Raw genomic sequence first — 7,462 nt, 5'->3', positions numbered from 1 at the left:
TGTGTTTCAACCTTGGATTACCTTGCCAAGGTCAAAGCTGACCTACTGTTTCTGCAGGAGTGTGGAATATCACACCTCAGCACCTACAGGCAGTGGTCGCGATGGTGGTCCCATGGGCCATCGATCTGGTCGGGGGGAAATGACTGCCGTTCCTCCGGCCTGGGTATTCTGCTGCGGGGAGGTAACTTCACCATCTCCGAAGTTAAGGAGGTGGTGGGCGGCCGCCTCCTCGTAGCAGACGTGATGTACAACAACGCTCCGCTCCGGTTGATCAACGTGTACGCCCCGGTACAACGCAGCGAGCGGCTGACCGTCTTCCAGCAGCTCCCACTGCTGCTGGCGACGTCCAGGCCGGTCATCCTAGGCGGTGACTTCAACTGCATCATCGATGCGGCTGGACGATCCGGCAGTGACGACAGCAAACTGGACGCTACATCCAGATTCCTAATAGAAACAGTTAAGGATGCCAAACTGCACGACGTCTTCAGCAAACCTGCAGACGGAGCGCAGCGCAGATACACATGGTCAAGATCAGACGGGTCTGCCCGTTCCAGGATTGACTTCCTGTTTGTGTCCCGTGCTGTCACGGTCGGATCCACCGAGGTCAAGCCGGTGTTCTTCTCCAACCACTGCCTCTTACTGGCCGACTGTCACTTACAGGATGACCAGCGGGTTGGCAGAGGGACGTGGAAGCTCAATGCGACACTGCTGACCCCAGAGAACGTTGAGGAACTCAAAAGGGATTACAAAGGTTGGAGGACCGTGAAACCCCTCTTTGAGTCTCCAGTTCACTGGTGGGAAGCGATTAAGGAGAACATCAAGAGGTTCTTCATCCACAAAGGTGTTCAGAAGGCGAGAGAGACAGAGGGAACTGTCCCGACTCCAGAAAATTATGCAAAATCTACTCCGGTTGCAGTCAATGGGGATCGAGGTCAAGGAGGACCTCCAAGAGGTGAAGAGCCAGCAGGCCTCGCTCTTTGCCAAGGAGGCCTCCAAGATCCTCTTCCGGTCCAGAGTCCGCTCCATCGAGCAGGATGAGACGTGCTCACGTTACTTCTTCCAAAAGGTACACAGAGAGAGCTCTGTTATCAGCAGCCTGAAGGAAGAAGATGGCTCGGTAACGTCTTCGCAGTCCGACATACTAAGGATCAGCAAATCCTTTTATGCTGGGCTGTATGACGCGAAGCCCACAGACAGCAGAGCCTCCCAGTCCTTCCTGTCATCTATCACAGAGGTCTTAGATGACAGCAGGAGGGAGAGACTGGACAAGCCGTTAACTCTGGACGAGCTGACAAAGGCCGTCGAGTCTTTGAAGACGAGTAAAACTTCCGGGAGCGACAGCTTACCGGTCGAGTTGTACTCGGCCCTGTGGGACTGGGTCGGCCCGGACCTGCTGGAAGTATTCGAGAGTATGCTCCTGGCCGGCAGCATGTCAGAATCCATGAGAAAAGGCATCATCACCCTCATTTACAAGCAGAAGGGGGAGAGGGCAGAAATCAGAAACTGGCAGCCCATCTCACTGCTTAATGTTGATTACAAGATTCTGTCCAAAGTCATAGCCAGTCGAGTCAAGTCTGCTCTGGAGTTGGTGATTCACCCCGATCAGACCTGTACTGTACCCGGCAGGAAGATCTCTGATAGTCTCGCGCTACTCAGGGATACGATCGCCTACGTACGGGACAGGAGGGTGGACACCTGCCTCATCAGCCTGGACCAGGAGAAGGCTTTTGACAGGATATCGCACACCTACATGATGGACGTGCTTTCCAAAATGGGGTTTGGGGAGGGAATCTGCAATTGGATCCAACTGCTCTACACAAACATCAGTAGCGCAGTCTCAATCAACGGGTGGGAATCGGAAAGTTTCCCGATCAAATTTGGAGTCAGACAGGGCTGCCCTCTGTCCCCGGTCTTGTTTGTTTGCTGTATTGAACCCTTTGCTGAGTCTATTAGGAAGGATGCGAGCATAAGAGGGGTGACAATCCCAGGCAGCGGAGGCACTCAGCTCAAAACCTCCCTGTACATGGATGACGTCGCCGTTTTCTGCTCGGATCCGCTGTCCGTGCGCAGACTGATGAGCATCTGCGACCAGTTCGAACTGGCCTCGGGAGCCAAAGTTAACCACGGCAAGAGCGAGGCCATGTTCTTTGGGAACTGGGCTGACCGATCCTTTGTCCCCTTCACCGTCAGGTCAGATTACCTGAAGGTGCTGGGGATATGGTTCGGAAGGGCCGGGGCGTGCACCAAAACATGGGAGGAGCGAGTAGCCAAGGTACGACAAAAGTTGGGCATGTGGGGGCAGCGATCTCTCTCCATTGTGGGTAAGAACCTGGTCATCAGGTGCGAGGCGCTCACGTTGTTGCTCTACGTGGCGCAGGTCTGGCCCATACCCCACTCCTGCGCCGTGGCAGTCACCCGAGCCATTTTCCGCTTCGTCTGGGGATCTAAAATGGACCGGGTCCGGAGGGACACGATGTTCAAATCTCTGGACAAGGGCGGGAAAAATGTACCCAACGCGGCCCTCATCCTGATGACCACCTTCGTGTGCGGCTGCATCAAGCTGTGTGTAGATCCCCAGTACGCAAACTCCAAGTGTCACTACGTGCTGAGGTTCTATCTGTCCCTGGTGTTGCGAAGGATGGGCCTGGTCACATTGCCGCGGAACGCTCCATGCAGTTGGGCGGTGCCGTACCACCTATCCTTCGTGGAGCAGTTTCTGCGGGAAAACACTTTTGACCACCGGTCCATCAGGCAGTGGTCTGCACGGAATGTCCTCAAGGCCCTACGGGAAAAGGAAACGGTGGATCATGTCGGATGGTTCCCCGAGCAGACCGTCAAAGTCATTTGGCGGAATGCCTCATCACCAGAACTTTCAAACAAGCACCAAGACGTAGCTTGGCTGGTGGTGAGAAGGGCCCTCCCCGTCAGATCCTTCATGCACACCCGAAGTCTCGCCCCCTCCGCACAATGCCCCCGCGTTGGCTGTGGTGGGGAAGAGACGGTCGCCCACCTCCTCCTGGAATGTGCCTTTGCAAAGCAGGTGTGGAAAGAGATGCAGTGGTTTTTGTCAAGGTTCATCCCAAGCAGCTCTGTAACACAGGAGTCTGTGCTCTACGGGCTGTTCCCAGGGACGCACACCGAGACAAACATCAACTGCTGCTGGAGGACTATCAATTCGGTGAAAGACGCCCTTTGGTCTGCCCGAAACCTGCTGGTCTTCCAGCGCAAAGAGTTGTCCACCACCGAATGTTGCAGACTGGCACATTCCAAGGTCCAGGACTACGTGCTGAGGGACGCACTAAAGCTTGGGGCAGCCGCAGCAAAGGCTCAATGGGGAAAGACCACAGTGTAAGGTTCCCCCACCAAGTTGGACTGAGGGGCTGGATCAATGGGAAACCCCTCGAACTGTATCGTTAATATTCTCAATTGCTGTAAATGTAAAACTGTAATTGACATGACAATTGTGAAACAGAAGGGTTGGGAAGAAACTCATGACAGTATTGAAGGAAACTGATCTCCCTTGCAATGTTTGTATTTTTTGGTGCTGTTTGGAAACTGTTTGGCAATGTAATTTTTACAGATTTTTATGAATAAAGTATATTTTGGAAATAAAAAAAAACTGGTAATGTTCTTGGCCTTTTGGCTAAGATCAAGTGTAGTATCTATTCTTATCAGTGCTTACTTGGTTGAGAAGAGACCATGATCATTGCCCTTTGATCTTGGGTAGGCTTTGAGTAAAATGGCTATAACCAATCTTTGAACTTCAGGCCTGGGAGTGCGCAACACCGTTCGGGTGGTCGTGAAGGACAAGGAAGGAGATGCACCGATCGATCGCACCTTCTTCATCAAGAAAATCCTCTTCGATTGCTGTGGATTTCAAGCTACGGACGTCTTCTGCCTGCAGGATTTCCCCAGTGGTGGATACTTCGACGTGACGTTCCGGAACGTGGCGGGATGCATCAAGTTCCTGAAGGCGTTCAAGGAGAAAGGGGACCGGGCGCCACTGTCGATCCTCACAGCGGACCCGCTCTTCGCACTTCCGTCACAACAGGACCGGGTGGTGACGATTCACCTCTACAACCCCCATGTGCTGGTGGTGGATGTACTCACCTTTCTTGCCAGGTACGTCGAAGTGGCTGGCAGCAGCACTGATGTCAAGGACCCCTTTGGGATTTGGACAGGCAAGCGGCAGGTCAAGGTGACCTTGAAGGTCGATGCCAGTGGAGCCATCATCCACCCTCCCTCCAGCTTCGCTATCGGGGGAAGTCGAGGCTTCTTGGTCTACACTGGGCAGCCCAGAGTTTGCCGCACCTGTGGCAAATCTGGTCACGTGGCAGCAAACTGCAGCACAGTTGTTTGCAAGAACTGCAAGGAGGAAGGCCATCAGACCAAGGACTGTATGCAGACTAAGTGTTGCAACTTGTGCGGTGCGGCAGGCCATCTCTACAAAACCTGCCCCAAACGCTGCCTCAGTTATGCTCAGGCGACAAGGTCCAAGGAAAGGCTGGGAGAAGGTTTGACGAAGGCGTCCGGTGTTCGAAAGGAGATGAGCAACCTTCTCCTCAGTGAGGAACTTCAACCTGAGAAGGAAGGGGAGGCAGCTGAAACCAACGACCCAGCACCTACCCTGCACCCGGAAACCCCTCCACCACAGACAGAATCAATGGAGGAGGAGGCAGCAGATGGACAAACAGGTCAGTGGCAAGTGGTACAAAGGAAAACCACAAAGAAAAAACATCCAAAAGTGGAACAGGCCACCATCCAAACCAGTGGCAAGAGGAGGCTACCTTCTGAGACAGACTACAACAGCTCCTCTTCACTGGACGGGGGAATGCTGGAACGACAGCCCCTTCAAAAGAGGCGGCAGAGCTCCAAGGAGATGGAAGACAAAGCCTCCCAGCCCCCGGGCACGGGAAGCTGTGATGGGCCCTGCATGCCCCAATGCCAAAGCGCCACACGTAATGACGTGGCCAACGCATCCCAGCTCCGGGACACCGAGAGCAAAGACATGTCTGGCGCACCTCAGCTCCGGGAAGCCGGGAGCAGTGATGTCTTCGAGGAGGAACAGAGGGAAGCAGCAGAGGACAACCCAATCCTTGCTGCCTACAAGACCCCACCGATGTCACCCCAGCAGAACAAACCCTGCATGAAAAACCAGGAGGGGTTTCTGAGCCCAACTAATGTGAAACAGGTTGCGCACACAATGGGTATGCAGGAACATCCCAAAGGACTGGGACTAGCAAGGACAAATGGTATGGGAAGCAACAACTAACTTTTAAAAAATGGGTGTAAGAATTGCTTCCATTAATGTGCGTAGCATTAAATCTACTACGCGATGTGTTTCAACCTTGGATTACCTCGCCAAGGTCAAAGCTGACCTACTGTTTCTGCAGGAGTGTGGAAGACCACACCTCAGCACCTACAGGCAGTGGTCGCGATGGTGGTCCCACGGGCCATCGATCAGGTTGGGGGGTAATGATTGCCGTTCCTCCGGCCTGGGTATTCTGCTGCGGGGAGGTAACTTCACCATCTCCGAAGTTAAGGAGGTGGTGGGCGGTCGCCTCCTCGTAGCAGACGTGATGTACAACAACGCTCCGCTCCGGTTGATCAACGTGTACGCCCCGGTACAACGCAGCGAGCGGCTGACCGTCTTCCAGCAGCTCCCACTGCTGCTGGCGACGTCCAGGCCGGTCATCCTAGGCGGTGACTTCAACTGCATCATCGATGCGGCTGGACGATCCGGCAGTGACGACAGCAAACTGGACGCTACGTCCAGATTCCTAATAGAAACAGATAAAGATGCCAAACTGCACGACGTCTTCAGCAAACCTGCAGATGGAGTGCAGCGCAGATACACATGGTCAAGATCGGACGGGTCTGCCCGTTCCAGGATTGACTTCCTGTTTGTGTCCCGTGCTGTCACGGTCGGATCCACCGAGGTCAAGCCGGTGTTCTTCTCCAACCACTGCCTCTTACTGGCCGACTGTCACTTACAGGACGACCAGCGGGTTGGCAGAGGGACGTGGAAGCTCAATGCGACACTGCTGACCCCAGAGAACGTTAAGGAACTCAAAAGGGATTACAAAGGTTGGAGGACCGTGAAACCCCTCTTTGAGTCTCCAGTTCACTGGTGGGAAGCGATCAAGGAGAACATCAAGAGGTTCTTCATCCACAAAGGTGTTCAGAGAGCGAGAGAGAGACAGAGGGAAATGTCCCGACTCCAGAAAAGTATGTAAAATCTGCTCCGGTTGCAGTCAATGGGGGTCGAGGTCAAGGAGGACCTCCAAGCGGTGAAGAGCCAGCAGGTCTTGCTCTTTGCCAAGGAGGCCTCCAAGATCATCTTCCGGTCCAGAGTCCGCTCCATCGAGCAGGATGAGACGTGCTCGCGTTACTTCTTCCAAAAGGTACACGGAGAGAGCTCTGTTATCAGCAGCCTGAAGGAAGAGGATGGCTCGGTAACGTCTTCGCAGTCCGACATATCCAATCAGCAAATCATTTTATGCTGGGATGTATGACGCGAAGCCCACAGACAGCAGAGCCTCCCAGTCCTTCCTGTCATCTATCACAGAGGTCTTAGATGACAGCAGGAGGGAGAGACTGGACAAGCCGCTAACTCTGGACGAGCTGACAAAGGCCGTCGACTCCTTCGAGACGAGTAAAACTCCCGAAAGCGACGGCTTACCGGTCGAGTTGTACTCAGACCTGTGGAACTGGGTCGGCCCGGACCTGCTGGAAGTATACGAGAGTATGCTCCTGGCCGGCGGCATGTCAGAATCCATGAGGAAAGGCATCATCACCCTCATCTACAAGCGGAAGGGGGAGAGGGCAGAAATCAGAAATTGGCGGCCCATCTCACTGCTTAATGTTGACTACAAGATTCTGTCCAAAGTCATAGCCAGTCGAGTCAAGTCTGCTCTGGAGTTGGTGATTCACCCCGATCAGACCTGTACTGTACCCGGCAGGAAGATCTCTGATAGTCTCGCGCTACTCAGGGATACGATCGCCTATGTACGGGACAGGAGGGTGGACACCTGCCTCATCAGCCTGGACCAGGAGAAGGCTATTGACAGGATATCGCACACCTACATGATGGACGTGCTTTCCAAAATGGGGTTTGGGGAGGGAATCTGCAATTGGATCAAACTGCTCTACACAAACATCAGTAGCGCAGTCTCAATCAATGGGTGGGAATCGGAAAGTTTCCCGATCAAATCTGGAGTCAGACAGGGCTGTCCTCTCTCCCCGGTCTTGTTTGTTTGCTGTATTGAACCCTTTGCTGAGTCTATTAGGAAGGATGTGAGCATAAGAGGGGTGACACTCCCAGGCAGTGAAGGCACTCAGGTTAAAACCTCCCTGTACATGGATGACGTCGCCGTCTGCTGCTCGGATCCGCTGTCTGTGCGCAGACTGATGAACATCTGCGACCAGTTCGAACTGGCCTCAGGAGCCAAAGTTAACCACG

The 7,462-nt window shown here is 53.8% G+C and overlaps 1 pseudogene; it reads left to right on the top strand.

Moving 5' to 3' along the window:
- The first annotated feature begins 3,623 nt into the window (after nucleotides 1-3,623).
- On the top strand, nucleotides 3,624-3,758 carry LOC137377870 (U2 spliceosomal RNA; annotated as a pseudogene).
- The last annotated feature ends 3,704 nt before the right edge of the window (nucleotides 3,759-7,462 follow it).

Source organism: Heterodontus francisci, chromosome 1 (assembly GCF_036365525.1).
Source record: "Heterodontus francisci isolate sHetFra1 chromosome 1, sHetFra1.hap1, whole genome shotgun sequence".
Taxonomy (NCBI): domain Eukaryota; kingdom Metazoa; phylum Chordata; class Chondrichthyes; order Heterodontiformes; family Heterodontidae; genus Heterodontus; species Heterodontus francisci.
This window is presented reverse-complemented; position numbering and strand designations above follow the sequence as displayed.